We start from the raw sequence: 18,435 nt of genomic DNA, 5'->3' as shown, positions 1-18,435 counted from the left end.
AAAGTATTCATTTTCTTGGACCCTTCTGGATCTCTCAGAGCAGAATGCCTCTTTCAGAACCCTTGACTAAACATAGCATCTGGGGCGGGAATGTTTTTAACATGCATACACATGCCTGTTAGGTTGTCATAGTTTGGGACTTAAAAAAAAAGGCAGCGGCGAGCACAGAGCTTCTGGGAGTCTTGTCTGTCTTCCCGGCATGTCAGTATTAACCTGATTATCTCACCGTTTTCTGTGTAATTGATTGGTGCCATGAAGAGTGCGGCTGCTTGTGGTAGAACAGGGTACTGCAGTCGTAAGTCATCGGGGAAAACGGTAGTGGTTTCCATCCATGCTTCAGTACCCGCATTTTTTCTTTTCTTGGAAAAGCGTCTGGAAGGTTAATTTCAAGTGAAATGAATTTCCTTCCGAGTAGCCTGTTCCCACCACAGGCCTGGAGGTTTCGTCCAGCGGGGGGAGCACGTTCTGTGCTTTGCTCCCTTGCCTGTGTTCCCGGGGGCTCTGTACGTGAGCGCAGGTAGCTGTGAGATACCACTCGGGTCTGGTAACTTCTGTTTGAACGCGATAGGCTGAAAGAATGACTTCTGCCGCTGAAAGGAAGAAGCTTGACTAGCTTGCTCCATTTGAAGGTAAACTGGAATTTTATACATAGAGGCTTAAAAGCTCAATTTACATGTGTTTGCGAATGGAATGGACGTTCATATGAAATGTGTTTTATGAAACAGCGTTTAGACTTTGACCAAATGCATTTTGGTATTATTATGTTAATGTTCTATTTATAAAAACTGAACTGAGATCAGCTCCGCCATTCAGTGGGCTGAGGAGAAATCTCGTCTTTGTTCTGCCCCAGGGCTTGAGGATCACAGGGCTGCGTGTTGCTTGTTTTCGCCGCGAAACCTCAGAAGGCGTTAGCAAATCGAACCGTTTCCTCTGAAACCTCCTTTTTTCTGGAGGCGCGCCTCCGGCCGGTGCCCGCGCTCGCCGCCCGCGGCCGTGGGCCCGCTGTCCGGGTTGTGTGCCGCGTTAGGGCTCGCCTGGCGCAGAGCTCCCCGGGGTGGTCGGTCGGCGAGGCAGGCAGCGTCGGCCCGAAGCGGTTCCGCGCTTTGACAAGTTCCTGACTTGACAGAGAAACGCTTCCGAAGAGGCAGTGTGGTGCGGGGAGAAGGGCCTGGACCGGGAGTTAGGAGAGAGACCTGGGGTCCGGCCCTGGCTTTGCCAGGGACTGCGTGACCTCGGGCACGTCCCCTAACTCGCCTGAAGCAAGGGGTCTTTGCCCTGCCTGCTGTCACCACCGTTGTTCCAGAGCTGCCTTATAGTGTGTGTGTGTGCTAAGAGCAACAGCCAAGGAAAATTCTAGGGACAGGAGGAAGAGATACATTTTGATTCTTGCCGAGATGCTGTCCTGCGCGTGCTGGCCACAGGACTACCTTAGAATATGTTTCTGTTGGTCTGCGAGCGCCCGGACCCCCTCGAGCCTGGTCCTGAGGGGCTGATGCCTTCCGGTTCCTTAGGCAGAGGACAAAGTCGGGCGTCAGAGACGCAGACACTCACTTGTCCCAGATGTGTAGGCTCTGTGTGTGGAAGGCATGGCTTTCCCTCGTGCCCCGACAGACCGTGGCTTCGGAAGTGGAGTGAGTTCAACTTCACCGAGGGGGGAAATTTTGCGTAAGGAAGAGCTGGGAGAGAATGAAAGAGGAGTACTTTGACTTTTTTGCCGTGTCATCCAGGAGAGAGAAAGAAGAGGGGGAGAGAGAGACTGTGAGTGTGTGTGTGTGAACGTGGGGGGAGGGGAGGATTGACGGCTTGTTGATCACCGTGGGCCAGCTGTGCAATCCTGCCTGTCATAACCTTACCAATCCTCGGTCCCGGGTTTGAGTGAATCACAGAGACATTTTACTTATGGCCGCCTAGTCACTGTCTCTGCCTGACAGGCATACTGAGCACACTTCGGGGGTCCGGAGAACGAGTTAGGGAACCAGGGAGGGAGGTGGGACCCCACGCGATGCCCGCCACCACTCCGGCTCAGTTACGCGCACATCTCCCAGGCTCATAGCAGCACATAGGACTTTGGTTTTTTTATATAACTAGAACATGAAAAGTCTCTTCTTTAGGAATTCTCCCTGTGTCTTGGTGCCAGAATTAGGTTTCCAGGGTCCTTAAGTGAAAAATCTCTCTCCTCTCATAGCTACTGTCATTCTTCCCATACGAATAGAAACCTTTCCTCCAGCACAACGACATCTCTAAAGATTGTGTCTGTCTCGTAAGAGCACAAAGCGTATGGACCTCGGGGAGCTGCGCTTCCAGAGCGTCGTTGGAATTTATATTTTAGAAATCTACCTTGCATATTTAAGTTGGGAAACCGGTATGATCAAATGTGATTTCCCACGGTTCAAGAGGCACATAGGAACGGGCAGGACTTAATCTGGGGTGGGAGGAGATGAGAAAGGGAGAATAGGAGAGTTAGAGTCTAATTCTTAAAAAAAAAAAAAAGAAGAAGAAGAAGAAGAAGAAAGAAAAAAGAAAAAAAGAAAAAGCCAGAAGGCAGGTATTCTGTATAGTACAGGAAACCTGTTTTCATGGCTATCCCACCAGGAGCTGGCTTTCCTCAAAGGGACCGCCTGCACGTAGAGAGGCAAGGCCTGTGCTGGGGATGGATTTGTGGCTTAACAAATGCCCTGCAGCCAAGGAGACAGCAGGTGTCCCACCAATCTGGTGGAGTTTTCCTCAGTAAACCAGGTGTCAGCCAGAGAAGCCTGTCTCTCCAAAGTGCGACTACATCTGCGGGCTCCAGTCAGGTGGCAGGCAGCAGGTGAACTAGACTTGATCTTGCTCTCAGTGCGGAGGAGGCCATGGGTCAGGAAAGCCCCCAAGGGCTGGAGGGCAGAGCCCGCCGACTCCGCTGTGCTTCAGGGGTGTAGAAAGAGCACAATTAAAACTCAAGTGGATCACAGATCCCTCTCCCTTATAGCGACTGTCAACCCCCGAAGAGGGGCCACTGCCTCTTACTTAGTCTTCAGATTACCAGAGAAGCCTAACTTTTTTTTTTTTTTTTGAATGAAACACGAATCCTCTTCCACAAAGACCCAATTAGTTATCTTGGTTTTGTGACACCAGGTATGACCTGAAAGGCTGAAGTCTTTTAGATATTATTCAGAATATCTAAAACTTGCCAAGATGCCAGAAGCCTCTGGTGTCCGTGGTAACGTGGGGTCTGTGGTAAATATCTAGAGCTCACGTTCCCCTGGGTAAATCATTAAATAAGATGGTGTCGTTGATATTTTTATTTAAATTTGTATTACCAAAATAGAGGACCCGTGAGCATCACATGTTAGAAACCTCGTTTACAACCCTGTGTGGCTGAATAGAGCCAAGCCGTTGAAAGCGTGCGCCAAGCCACATAAAAATAAACACTTCATTTACTGAGAACTGTATTCAAGTGATTCAGTCCCACCGAGAAAGCAGATAGTCTGTTCATTGTACAACTGCCTTTCCCTGGTTTTTTTCTTTTGTTTTGTTTTTGTTTCTTAAGAGTCATTTTTTCCTCTGAGTACCTTCTGATAGCCAGGCGGATAAAGACACGGCAGTCCAGTATACACACGTCACCTTTTTTAGAGGAGAAAGCACATTGCCAATTCTCGGGAAAATCGGAAACGATCTGTGAGCCAGTCGTCATTTGTGCATGAGAGCAGAGTTTAGCCATCTACGTGAGAAGGAAAATCAAGGCACGGTTTTGGGGTTCTTTTTCCTTAGGCAAAAATGTTTCGTGCAGGGTGTGTATGTTTTCTTTGCCTTTATATTTCCTTTCCAAGAAATCTCTTGTAAATGACAAAACTGTGAAATGGGTTGCCAAAACAATTGTTGCCCTTTGTTTTAGATGCCTCAAGCAGTGTAAATCCTACACTTTGAACCCTGTCCGCACCTGCTCCTTCCTTCCTCCGCAGAGAGCGAGGATCTCATCCACCAATGTAATTACCATACGCTTGCTATTAAAGAGCCTTCCAAACTATGGTGGTGTTTGCCTCTTTTTTAGTCCCTCCACAGCGTTTGGGCCAGAGGACACCTCGTGGGATACAGACGAGGGACAGAGCATGAGGACCGCCAGCTAGCTGGGTGGTGGCCAGTGTTGAGGCTGGGTGTGGGGGTGGCCCGGGGGGCGAGAGGGAGGAGGGCGTTACCGGCACCGCTGACATGGTTCAAATGTTAGTAACTGGTGTGTTTTGAGACATTCGCCTATCTGTTCCGACGTGCTGGTAGTGAGTGGTTTCCCCCTCTTCCTTCAAACTAGTTCTTGAGGTGTGTATATGAGGCGCCTGCTTTTTCTCTCACAGTGAGGCACCATGTGCTCTCTGTGGCACCAGTTAGAAAGCTGTGGTCGCTCTGTGACGACAGGACACTGGTTCCCCATGACTGTCCTCCCAGTGATGGTTATTCAGTAAATACTGGCATCTAAAGAATAAATCAGAAGCTGGTGGTAAGTCCCATTATTTGATTAAGAACAAGTCTCTTTCCCCGAATGAACAGGCCTCCATAGATTGTTAGATGAGATTTGAGGTGGCCTTACAGATGCCGCATAGAGGTTCGTGTGCGTGGGTTAGCTAACTTCATTGGTGTTTCTTGGTTTGGGACATGACTCTCGTCAGAGATTGGCCCTGAGTGGTGGGCTGCGTGCACGCCTTCCGGGCCTCACTCGTCAAAGATTCTGGCCTCAGCACGGTGGTGGCGGCGTGCTCTTTCCCAGACAAAGTCTTTCTTCGGGGGGAATTTCTTTGTTACTGTTATTTGATCACTTGCACAGATAACCTTTATAAAATATAGCTTGGCTCCTTTATCTAAGTGCAGGGGCTGGTGTTAGAAAGACCCACTTTTTCCCCTTTGCAGTGAATCACTCTGAAATCGGTTGGCTGGGGGAAATGGTTCTAGCCCGGTCTCCTGCCTGACCAGCTATGTGACCATTGGCATGTCACCTCTCCCCACCCCCCCCACCTTTGTTCCCTCGTCTGAGAAAATAAGAGTAGGGACTCATTTCCAAGTTCCCTCCAGGCACTAGCATTGAGGGAATGTATCTTGTCTTGGCCCGTGGGGTTAGGGAGGGTGGGAAGCAAAGTTTACAAGGAAAACACTGTCTCATGAAACCAGGGCTGGGCAGCCGACATTGGCAAAATGATTTCTCTGATGTTGAGCCCATCTTCCCTAGGATCTCTTTTAGAAATAAAAACTGCAGCCAAAATAGCGGGTGTCTATTAGCCCAAATGCTGACGTCCCAGAGTACTTCCTATACTTCTCTTTGTGATCAATAATATGGAATAAAGAGCTATAACAAAATAGGAAGATTTAGAGTGTTTTGCTTAGGGATGTAACAAGCAGTCTCATTTCCTTTAGAAATGAATCTCGTTTCCATAGGAAAGTCAGATCGGGTGGGACGCCTCATTGTTTCTAGTGTTCATTGTGGACATGAATGGGTTGAAGTCAAAGTAAACAAAACTAAACCCACTACCCAGTGCTTGGACCCTGCACCAGGGCTGGAGCGAATGGCCTTGTGCCTGTATGCAGGGGGGTCTCTGCGGTGGGGAGGGGGAGGTTGGTACATATTTTGCCTGGTGCCCTGCTGAATTGGGGTGGGCGAACATTCCTTTCCCTGTGGCAGGCCTGGCCATCCGTTACTTTGGAAACTCAAGAAATGCCTTTTGAAATAGCTGGCAGTGTATTTTTCCTCTTAGAACCATAGTAGGAAAGTAACTTTGAAATATTTTGCCTGTCTCCGACCCACCTTTTTTCCCTTTGGGAGCAGAAAACATTGACATTTATAAAAAAAAAAATCTGGGCAAGCTGAAGTTAGGCAGCCTAAGAATGCGGTAGGCATTTCCTATTAGGTAACATTTAAGGGAGCCAGAGACATTTTCTCCTCCTTATTTTCTAGGAAAATATGGCAACCGCACAGATGGAGAAACCGGCAGTAAAATTAAGTTGGTCCTTTGGGATGCTTTTTAATTGGAAGCCTCTAGAGGTCAGCACCGCATAAAAAAGGGCTTTCTAGTTCTGGGTCATGCCGGTGCCCATTTCTTGGTGGAGTGTTTGGGAGAGGAGGGCCAGCTGCACCCACCCCCCACCCCCACCCCCGGCCGCACGGGGAAAGAGGGGTGAACAGCCTGCTGTGCGTGGGAGAGGAAGGCGTAAGGTCCTTTCCTTTATACAAAATCCTAGCATTTGTCTCTGGTTGTTTTTTCCCCCCTTTCATCCATCTTTCTCTACAGCTCCCACACCCTGGTATGCACACACTGTCAGCTCAATAAACACAGCTTACTGACCGATCGATGAAGCATGGCATTTAGCTCCCTCGGAGAAGGGCTGGGGAGACGCCAGAGAGGAGATGGACGGCACATTGCATTTTGCTTCGAGCAAGGGCAGAGGCCCCTCTGTTCCCAGGCAGTCTGGGCCTTTCTCATTATCAGCCAGCAGGCTCTGCCAAGCCCTGCAGCTTCCAATCAAACTTCAGGCTGCCGTGGGCAGTGCGGGGACCCCAGGTTTCTAGTTGGAACCCACATCCAGTGCCATGAGGCTCCCAGATCAGGGCTGAGTGAGGAAGGATTTGAGTGTCTTTAGGAGATCTGGCCAGAATTGAGGTGGTTGGGAGCCCCAAAAAACTGGCGGGGCGCTCGTGGGGCTGGGGCGCTCCAGAGCGCGAGAGGCAGTGGCAGGAAGCAGTGGTGGCTCAGGCTGCATGGCCTGCTGCAGGCCAGGGGCTCCCCAAGGTGCCCCCGGGTTTCTCTAGCCCAGCAAGGAACAGGAAGCCTTGCCTCCCCTCTCTCTCTCCTGTTCGGGTTTTTATCGTTCCTGTCTACTGAGTTCGGCCTAACCCACACAACAGACAGCATTGACAACTGTCCTTTGCAGGGTGATTTGACAGAGCCTGGGACCCACTCACTGAAGAGGGGTGTTGGTGGAAAGGACAATTCACATGTCACAAGCACAATGGAAGCCCCGACTCCCCCGAAAAACATCTTAACACTTAGCAGCTTAACAGCCTTCTCACTGCTAACATTAGGTTTCAAAATGATGTTTTTTGATCCTGGTAAGTGTGGACAAGGCCCAGTGTACCCTGCTCCCTGGTATCGGCTGTATTCTGTACAAGTATGGATTGGCCTGGGGACTTCAGTCATCTTGTCATGAGGGCCCCAGTGCTGAGTATGTCCCAGCTGTGTATGCCGTTACCTACAAACATCTATTTTAACAAACTTTCATAAAGCTCCTTCTAAGAACCAGGCGCTGTATTACGTTCCTTTTAACGCTTCATATCCTTCCAACGTGAGGTAGATGTGACGATTGATAGCACCCTTTCACAGATGAGGAAACTGAGGCACACAGAAGTTAAGCAACTTTTGCAAGATCACTCAGCTAGTAAGTGTGGAAGCTGGGATTCGAACCAAGGCGGTTTGGCTTCAGAGCCCTTTTAAACGACTCTGCTGTGAAGAGGACCATCGGGGTTGGTCTTACTTTTAATGAAACCTCTGGCTCTTTGTTCAGCACGACAGAGGCCTACCCTTAAACTCCGTGCAGTGAACGCTATCTGTCTACCTGGTTGCTGTGCACAGGACGGACTCAGGAAAACGGTTCGTCAGGTCTCTGTCTTGCCCAGGATCTGGTTGGGCACACCGAGTGGACTAGGACGATATCTGACACGTGTTTTCCAGTATCCATGTGCTTGCAAAGATTTGGAAGTGACCAGAAGAACTGGAGCAACAGGTTTGTTGGACTCATTTAGTGACTGATAAAGGAATCTCTAGGGCGAGGCTGTGGAAGCAACCAGTATGCCCCCCCCTTTCTGTACCCTTCTTCCTAGGTCTTATCCCCTGAACAGCCCCTTATGAGGCCATTATGGACTCGTCTCATAACAGAAGAGGCTATTACAGACTCCTGGTCATGAAGGGCCTTTCGTCCAGGCTTACCCGGAAATAGCCAGGAGCCCAATTCATGCCGTAGTCAGGCCAGGACCTGAGAGCAAGGAGAAAGTTCTCCTCACCCACTCCTACCTGATATACCGGTCAGTAGAGTCACCACCACACACTGGAGACGTGAGTCTCAGTGTATCTCCCGGAGCCATCCCAGCACACTTCCAGCCCGCCCTCCAGCCTTGGCCTCTCCCCCTCCATGCCAAGGCCACAGCATACACCCCCTCCACCCCCTGCCGCTGCTGCTTGTCTTAGTGTGGCTTCGCGCAGAAGGAATGCCTGGCAGTCAAAGAACACGTTTCAAAGGCAAAGTCAAATTTTTTGAAGCTCATCTGCTTGTTTAGATGCCCTCTGCCATAGTTTCCTCCACTAAGGAAAGAAGGGCCAGCCAGGTCAGAGCATGAGAGATGTTCCCAACCCTGCTGTCCTTGGTTCTGAGATCCCAGGGATCGTCACATAGATCCCTCGTGATGGGAACCCTGTGGTCTTGGCATGTCAGTGTGGGCTCGTGGGTAAGTGCCTGCACCCCAGGAGCAGTGCTTTCGCATTTTCCGAACGACGCACAGATGAAAGGAAGGAAAGCAGTAAAGGTGGGTCCCTTTGGGGGCGTCTGGGTGGCTCAGTCGGTTAAGTGTTCGACTCTCGGTCTCGGCTCAGGTCATGATCTCAGGATCAGGGGACCTAGACCCGCGTCCGGCTCTGTGCTCAGTGTCACGTCTGCTTGAGATTCTCTCTCTCTCCCCCTCTGCTCCTCCCCTTGTTCATACTTGCCCCCCCACTCAAATAAATACATCTTAAAAAAAAAACCCAAACCCAATCCTTTAAACATATCAATTCTCCAAGGAGCACGAAGCTGCACAGGTTTGGAGAGAGAAGGGCACAGTGTCACAGGGTAGTGAAGACAAGTTGGTTTTCTGGATCTGGCTCTTCCTTCCCATATGGCCTTGGTCTTTTAAATCTGTAGTTTCTTTTGCTGAGAAGTGTCAAGGGCCACTTTGAGCCTTGGCTGCAAGGGGCAATTAAAATTGCAAACTGTTGGGGAGAACCAACTTCAAAGCGGGTCTGGGAAGTGTCAGAGTTGACCAGTTTCTGGCTCCGGTGTTCCCTGTTATCAGAAATGTAAATCTAATAACTAGAGAGGATAGGAGCAACAGTCTCACCCCAAATCTCATGCTGCGGTAGAATTTCAAGTGGAATGCACCCTTCATTAGGTGCACCCCAGTGAGGGCTGTGTCAGGGTCGGCCTCTGCCCCCACCCCGCCCCCTTCTGTGCGCTCCTCCCCCACCTTGCCTGACAATGAGCACTTTGTAATTTGCAGTCCATCTACATTTAATATGTCTTTAGAAGCATGTCCTTTGTATTTGCCAGCGGCCTCAGCTTTCAGACCGAACTCAGAGGAAAATCCATGTGTGAAGCGCACCTGTTGCTAGCCTGTGCCCTCCGCCAGCGGGCTTGCACAGCGCCCTTCGAGCTGCTGCTTTGGCTGACGTGTTGGGCTGTACCTTGTGATGGAGCTAAACTGTCCTGATCTCTTCTGATTTCCCCTTCCTTCAAAGACTCTTCCTGACTCTGGCCAGCTCCTAAAGGACTACCGTAACTGGTTATAAGAAGGGCTAAGCGCGACCACAGGACTGGTTTGGGGGTAAAGCTCCCGCCGTGCTGGAAACTTAAACCGGGGCTCTCCTCAGGGTGGCTGGGAAGCCTCTTCGCAGACAGCCCGCAAGCTTTTGAAAAACATCTCTTACCCCAAAGCAAGCCAGCCATGTCATTGAACTCAGTGCTAATGAACTCATCAGACCCATCCACGGGGTCTGTTCCCTTCAGAGCCGGGGCCAGCCCTCTGCTTGAGGCATGAAAGTGTACTCCCCGAGCCGCCCTTCCAACCTTGCTCCAACCCCGTGCTCTCCAGCTCCGGAAGAGCACGCACAATATGGGCCGCGTGCCCTTGAACATGGCATTGGGAAGCTCGGGTGGGTGAGTCTGGGTAGGATTTTGACGAGACAGACGCCGAATCAGGTATACTGCTGGCTGCTTGGAGTCCGTCTCCCCTGGTGGGGGTGGGGGTCCTGCCTGCTGCTGAGGGAGAGGGTTCCAGATGTGGAGCGGGGCCGAGCAGCTGCTGGGAAACACAATGACCGCGGTCTCTTGGTCTGTCATCAAGACAATGGCACTTTTGTAAATCCTCTAGAAATAGAACCTCTCATCTGGCACCACAGTGTGCTACCCTCTGGGGCAGTGATGTCACAAGGAGGCAGAAACTAGGGAATTCATCCTCTTGGGCAGGGTGACTCATCTTGTTTCCCAACCCCTGCACATGTCCTGATGTCACCCATTTTCCCCAAACCACACCAGCCTGGGGTGAGCAGAGAATCACGACTGCAGACAAATTCTCGTTTCCCTGGCTCTGACACTCACTTTGGGGATTCCCAGCCCTTCTTAGGTTCCTCCCACATATTCTGGGCTGTTCCTTGGAATGTCTCGTGTATGTTTCCCAAGCCCGTCTTCAGGGGTGCCCGCTGCTGTCCTTTCTGGCTTTAACTCACAGCCATTTCTGCTAACGCTGCAGAGCTCCAAAGTGCTAGCTGGGTTGCCACTGACCGGGGACAGGCCCAGTTGCTGTCCACCAAAGGTGTCCACTTTGTGCCCCCACCTGCCATCGTTGGCCCTGAGGCGGCCAGTACGAGGTGGTGAGGCCAGGGTGTGTGGGCCGGGGTGCTGGCTCCGATGTGGATGCTGCCCTGGTAATAGCTGGCCTTCAGTTTTTATTTATCTTTTAATCCAGCCGCTCCCCAGAGGAGCTCGAGTCCAAAAACTTAGATGTTCCTGTGCGTGACAGGCTCAGAATAACCTTCCATCCAGTCTTTCCCAACGTCACCCTCCAACCCCGCTTATGAGCCTGACACGTTTCCCGTGAGTTCAGCCCAAAGAGGCTTGTCAGCCCCTCCTGGAACAGGCTCCGGACAGGTCTACCTGTCATACCCATCTGTCCAGAAGTGGCAGAGGCTGGAACTTGCCATCATCCTGAAATAGGGTGGGTAGCTCCCTGGGGTGACCCCCACGGTGCTGAGTGGGGGGCGGTTTAGCCAGGGCAGGACAGCTCAATGTTCTGGGGGATTTGAAGTCTCCTTTCCCATCCAGGAAGTACTTTACTGAAGACGTGTACGTCAAGTGCCTCCACACTGTAAAAGTTATTATACTTGGAGTTGACCATTAAAAAGTGATTTCTTGACCTTCAAAGTAACAAGCCTGGGCCACCAATCAAAGCTGTAGATGAGTGAGTCCAACTTCAGACTCCTCAGTGGGGAGCCTGTGAAACATGCAGGTTCTAATGGACACAGACAGCTGTGTGTTGACAGATACTCCAGGTGGTGCTGTCTCCGGTGGTCCATGGACCACACTTTGGGAAACCCTGAGGTCGAGCTGGCTTCAGGCTAGGAATCATCCACTGTGTCGAGAGGAAGCCAGGTTTCACCATGGGGCTCCTGGGTGCCAGGTGCTGGGCAAAATGCCTTCATGGTCCTAATCCATCTTATTCCACAAAGAGAAAATCCTTACAGAGATGCCACAGTTTTGCCTCCATTAAAATCTCATGACTTGGAGGAAAAAAGTCACTCCTCTAAGCTCACGTGGTGGCAGAGCTGGGAATAGAATCCAGTTCTGTCTGACTGCAAAGCCTTAGTCTCTTGTCACAAGGCGTCATGCTGCTTCTGTGGCATTTGGGGAACAATGGGCAGAGGCCAAGTTGTGTTTGGCAACGGTGCTTTATTACAGCTGAAAACTGTGACACTGCCCTCCGTACAGCTGTCAGCCCCACAGCAAAGCAATGAGAGTATTGTAAAGAGACCGGTATGCTTAAGACTCAGAGGACCCCCTCCTTGAAGTTCACTACACTTTCCATGATATAAATGTACCATAAGGCTGGCCAGCCGAAGATGACCCTTCCCAGGAGAGGACAGAAGGCAGGAGACTTCGTTATCTAAGTATGACGTTATCTTCTCATTTCTTTGTTTACTTCTTTATTGCCTATCAGCCCCGCTGGATAATATGCTACATGAGGGCAAAGATGCTGTCTGTTCTGCTCTCCATTGCATCCCCTGTGCTCAGCACAGTCCTGGCATGTAGAGGGCTCTCATGAAACCTTTATGGAATGAATGAATGAGGTGCGGGGAGAAGAAAGAAATGCTACCCTTTCTTTTGGGAACATGGGGAGACTGCTTTGCTCTGAGATTGACCTGCTCTCACTCGTTCATGTGTTGAAGGGCAAGCATGGAGGTACATGGTCCCTAAGACAGAAGCTTTGGGGACCTGCCTTTGTCCCTACACGTCAGGGAAACCATTTGTGTTCAAGAGTTGGGAATGTGGGTAAATCTCTAAGACTTCTGCATTTCCCCAGGGAATGGGAACAGGAATGGATGGATGTTACAGATCTCTGTGCGCCTGACCCCATGATCCCTGGATGACCTTCAAGGAAGTGTCATCAGTAGATAGGGAAGTCAGAAAGCAGACACAGCCCTAGACACATCCTTGTGGGAAGGCAAGAATATACACTTTCTGCACGATTTCTAACCAAGGATAGAGGCTGCTCAAGATGCAAGACACCCACTTTCTGGTGTTCTCCAAGGCTTCCTGCCTATACCCCATCTCGGAGGAGTCTCAGAAACTGCCCGATTGCAGCAGGAAACCCGGGCGCAGAAAAACGCCCTATGGGCCTCCTAGGCAGGGGTGAGAAATCAGTATGACATTGCTCTGTCAAAGTGTCTTAATCATTAAATTCAAGAAGGTTGAAATCATATCATGTATCTTTTCCATCCACAACGGTATGAAACTAGAAATCAGTCAGAAGAAAAAAACTGGGAAGGACATAGTATCTTAGTCAGTCTGGGCTGCCATAACAGAATACCATAGACTGAGTGGCTTATAAAAAAATGGAGATTTATTTCTCACAATTCTGGAGGTCCAAGATCAAGGCACCAGCAGCTTCAGTGTCTAAGGAGGATCTGCTTCTTGGTTCATGTGTTCTCACATGGGAGAAGGGTTGAGGGAGCTCTCTGGAATCTTCTGTAAGGACACTAATCCCATTCAGGAGGGCTCTGCTCTCATGACCTAATCACCTTCCAAAGGCCTCACCTCCAAATACTATCACGCTGGAGATGAGGTCTCTACATATGAGTCTTGGGGGAGCCTGTTCAGTTTATAGCATGAAGTCACCTGAGTTTCTGCATCTAGAATCATGTACGTGGAGCCCCCATCACCTGTTCTCAGAGTCACAGGAACCCTGGAACTCTAGGGTTTCTTTTTCTAACTCTCTCTTTAAAAAAAAAAATCTTCCAGAAGTACTCACCACCCTCCATCAGACCCCACAATTTCATGATCACCAAAGAGGTGGGTGGGTCCCTGAAGGCCTCACAGGGCCGGGCCACTGATTCTATGAAAGCCGTTGGCACAAATGGCCTTTGAGGTTCAGTTTCCTCGAACCTTATTTGTTTCTTGCTTGCATTTTTCTTTTCCCGTCACTTAATTCCAATTGGTTGCTTGTTTCCTACTCCTTCTACCTCCCTTCTCATTACTGCACTGACATTCTTCCCATGACAGGCCTGCCTTTCCCCTCATGACCCTTCGAGTGGGCTGAGCTACCAGGTGTAGGTAACCAAACTATAGACTTGACCCTTCTGCTGCAGACCCCACAGAAGATGGAGTGGCATGTCCCTGCTCTTTCCAAAGATGGGAATGGGGATTTTGCCTTGAGAGAGCTGCATGAGAGCTCTGACACCTTCTCAAAGCCGGGCCACTGGGTGGCAGAACTGAGTTCTCGTTGGGACCAGGTTCTACCTGTAGGATCCTCCAGCAGTATCTGTGTTGACCTTGAGAAGCACCAAGTCGCAGTGACGTGTCCACAAAGACACACCCAGAATCACTGTTCAAGAGGATCAGTGAGTCTGGAGTGATTCAAGAAAATGGGTCATTGACTTGCCAGTCAAACAGCAGCCGGGTTTCCCTGCAACTAATGGCAGCCACCTTCAGGAGGGGTCGCCCGGTGCTGGTCGGTGACAGCCCCAGGCTATGGCATCCTCTGCCCAGATTATCTCCCCACCACGCCTGCAGCTGGTCTTGTGCAGAATGCATAAACATGGTGCGGATGCTATTCAGGCTGCCAGCCAGTGGAAACCCTGCAAAGCACTTCTATTTATAGGGAAGGCATTCCTCCGGCACCCAGGCGCTCTCCAGCCCGCTAAGAAGTCGGCTGACAGACACCAAAGGGCAGGGCTGCAAATGCCTCCGCCAGAGAAAGGCGTTGTTCTGCCACAAACAATGGTCGGGTGGCCCTGGTGTGATGTCAGAGGACTTGATGGCAGCTGCGATGCATTGCCTGTCCACGTTTGCCGCTGAGCCCTGCCAAATCCAGAGCAGTCTTGGATTTGGGTTTTGGAGAACGAATCGCACCCAAAGCCAAGGATGGTCTAGCTCCAGTTGGCTTCACTAAGGAAATGGCAGTAAGCCAGAGGTTGTTATTTCTGGCCTCCTATGTCTTTAGGGGCAACGTAATTGCTAAATGTGGTAGAGTGGGCGGCCAGGGCCAGCGGGGCCACAGGCACGGTGGTCAGCCAGGCAGCCCGGTCACCTCCCTGAGGGCCTTCTCAGAGGGAGCTGCGGCCTACAGCGGGCGGGTTTCAGGCAGAGGCCGACAGGGCCACACCTCTGCAAGTGAGTGATACTCCTGTCCTTACGCAGCCTTCAGGTTTTCATTCAACAGTTAACCTTGACCATAGCTGAGAAGCTGACTCACCGACCTGATGGTTGAGAATGTGCCCTTTGGAGAAATAGAGCCAAGTTCAAGTCCAGCCCAAACACTTATTAGTTGTAAGACTTCAAGCCAACTAACTTAATTTCTCCAGTCCTCGGATTTTCCATTAGTAATTTGGGATAAATAACCCATAGAAAAACAAACCAAGGATACAGAGAGCAATTCACTGAAGAACGAATACAAATGGCCAATAAATACGTGAAAATGTATTCAAGCTCTGGTTATCAGGAAACTGTAAATTAAGACAAGATCCCTCTCTTGGAAATTCTTCAGAAGATTGATAACGTCCAGCATTGGCACAGAGACCCTGTGCCTCACCAGTGGAGGGAATGTAACCCACGTTAAAGGGCCATCGGTCAGTCTCCAGCAAATGTTTTCTGTGCAAATCCTTTGACTTCGCGGTTCCTCTCCTAGGACCCTGTCCTGAAGAAATAATTGCGCGTGTGGAAATAGATGTTCCTTAGGGTATCGCTTGTAATATTCTCTTTTTTAAAAAAGGGAAGGAAACGATCTAACTGGCAATCACAGAAAGGTAGTAAGTCACGGGCAGGTGACTTCACGTACCTGTAGGTTCTGATACAGAAACCATTTGAATATACGTGGTGAGAGAGGAGTCAGGACAGCAGGACAGCAGGACAGAGGGAAGAAGATGTTCCCTTTTTACTCTTTGTAGTTAAATCTAGATTCTTGCAGCTTTTACAACGTGCATTGTGAGGTCATCCGTGTTCGTTATAGAGCAGTCAGAGCAAGATTGAAGTGGGCAGAGCGCAGTGCAGCAGAGCTCCAAGGGAGAGCTGGAAATCAGGAGTTCGGACCTGGGCATGTGAGATCTCAGATGCCCCTTAGACAGCCCAGGGGAGACGCTGAGCGGGCAGTTAGCTAGAGAAGAGTGATGTGGGGTTTGGGACTCTCATTCGAGGAGGAGTCCCCTGGCATTTATGGGCAGTGTGGAGAGGAGTTCCACCATAAGAGAGGGGCGGCGCTCAGAGCCAAGTGTAGTGGGCACCCAAACCCTGGATTCCAGTGCCCTTGGCACGAGTTGACTTCTGCTATACATTTAAACACTTGCTGTGTCTTAATCGCTTCTTCCTACCCATTGGCATCCCTGGCGCCTCATGAAAGCCTCCCTCCGTCTTATTGTTAACAGTGCTTCCTGTTCTTCCTTTGAACCTCCAGCTCTGTCTGGCTGAACTCTTTCGATGGTCTCCGGAGTCCCCAGCTCTGCCTTCACGTGACATCCTGTCTTTAGCCCCCCCAGCTCCAGGCTCGTAGCTGCAGGGAAGCCCTTCCCACTCTTCCCACTGAGAAACACCCCCCCCCACGCCTCTCACCCTCAGTCCCCAAGATCCAGCCAAGGCAGAGCCCAGATCCTTTACTCACTCAGATGTCCACATTTATTTGCACACTTTTAATTTTTTTGGCAGTTTCTCATTTAATTCCCCAAAGGCAGCCATATCGTCATCATCATCATCATCATTTTTATTACTATGTCAGCCATCTTGACACATGAGAAAGTTGAAGTTTAAAGAGGGGAAATAACCTGCCCAAATCCACCCAGATGAGCTGGGTCTGAACATTCTATTGCTGTGTGGCAAACTGCCACCAACTCAGCAACTTAAAACACCGCACATGGCCTCTCTCACAGTTCGTGGGCTCCAGGACCACGTGCACCTTAGCTGGGTCCTCTGCCTCGGGGGGTCTCCTGTGCTGCAGTCAGAGTCCCAGCCAGGGCTAGGGGTTCATCCGAAGGCTCAACTGGGCGAGGATTGGCTTTGCGGTTGTTGACAGAATTCAGTTCCCTCGAGCTGTTGGTCTGAGGGCCTCAAATCCTTGCTGGCTGTTGGCCCGAGGCCACTCTCCGCTCCTTGCCGTGGGAGCCTGTCTGACGTGGCTGCCTCCTTCATCAGTGTGTGAGCTGAGGAAACAACAGATAAAGGCTGCTAGCAGGACAGAACCTCTAATTTCTTATAACCTAGCCTCAGAAGTGGCATCCCAGCGCCTTTGCTATCTCCTGTTGCCCAGAAGAAAGCTGCTAGGCCAGGCCACGCCCAAGGAGAGGGAGCATGCCAGGAGGGGGGTCACTGGGGAGCATCTGCATCAGGCTGCCGCAGGAAGTAGAGCTTGAGGTTTCAGCTCAGGTCTGTGAACCTCCGATGTTCGGGTTCTTCTTCCTCTGCACGCCTGGATCCTCATGGCTGTTCCCTGCTATGGTCTGAACGAAGAGTTAATGGTAACATCACTTTGCCCATGTGAGTCCACCAACTAAAAACTCGTAGCCAGTGATATTGAGTAACGTGATTTTAATAACCAAGAAATGGGAGTTTCAGATTAATATACTTCTCCGAAACAAAGTGTGATTTAAAGCTGATTAGCTTAGGTGGTGCAGAGAGGAGCACACGGTGCCCTGTTATAAAGGCAGCTGATCCAACTGTTGGCCCTTTCCGAACCAGTCCTGAACCCACAGACCACTGGCAAATAATCTCTGTGTGCCCAACCCAGCAAATGGCCTTGTAGGACACGCCGCCGCTCTGGAGAGGGGGATGGGTCAGAGGAGCAGGAGAAAATCAGCCACGACATCATCACCCCTGCCTTCTCTGTGAGCCGTCTTCTTCCAAGCCACTCGGTGGACACAGGTTTCAGTCTGGGTGATGAACCAGCCCCTGACTGACAGCACGGCCTTCAGGGGTGACAGCTGGGAGAGATGGTTAGTGTCTGCCCTCTCTGCCCATCCCCCCCACCAACACCATCGCTCCCTGAAAACTTCTGACAAGGACAGTTTCCAGCACGGTGGCTTCTTGGCAGCCCATATGACAGTCTCACAGCCCTCTGCTCCCAAGCCTATTTCTAAAGCTCCTGCTGGGTGGGGCTCTCTCGCCACTGCCCCCAGGCCCTAGAATGGTCACTTGGTTTCCAGGGCCCCCATTCATCTCCTCATCTGGGGTCGTCTGTCTCTAGCTTGACCTAGATGGGTAGATTTAATTAATAACGATTTATTAAGAACTCGCTATAGGGGCACCTGGCTGGCTTGGTTGGTAGAGCGTACAGCTCTTGATCACAGAGTCGTGAGTTCAAACCCCACACTGGGCATAGAGATTACTTTAAAAAAAAAAATAAGGAAAGAAAGAAAAAGAACTCAGTATACAGGGATATTCTTCCAGGCACTCGAAAAAAAGATACTGCTTGTACGTGGACATACATACACAGATACCTATGATCTAGAGGCTAAGAGTGTGGCTCATACATCAGAGCCTGCCACACTTAGTGGCAGTGGACTCCACTTTGGCAAGTTGCTTAAACTTTCTGAGCCCCAGTTTCCTCTTCTGTAACATGGAGATCGTTATTCCTGCCTTGTCGGACCATTGTGAGAATTCAGTGAAATAATTGCGGGCAGCACTTAATACCGTGCTGAGCACCTCATAAATACTTAACATACTTCTGCGTGATCGGCGCAGGACCATTAGCCGCGATTTCCCATCCCCACCACACTGAGGCTCCGTGAAAGCTTGGACCAGATCTGTGGTCTTCACAGTTGTGGCCTCAATACCTCGCAGGACACCTGGCACCGAGTAAGGGCTCCGTAAACATTTGTGGGATGGGTTAATAAATGAATAAGTAATACTGCAGTTAGTGACAAAGTATTTATCTAGTTCACCTTTCCAGGAAGCGCGAAGATCTCTCAATATGGT

Source organism: Ursus americanus, chromosome 3 (assembly GCF_024610735.1).
Source record: "Ursus americanus isolate L20-20 chromosome 3, mUrsAme1.1.p, whole genome shotgun sequence".
NCBI classification, from domain to species: Eukaryota; Metazoa; Chordata; class Mammalia; order Carnivora; family Ursidae; genus Ursus; species Ursus americanus.
Note: the sequence above shows the minus strand (reverse complement) of the source record.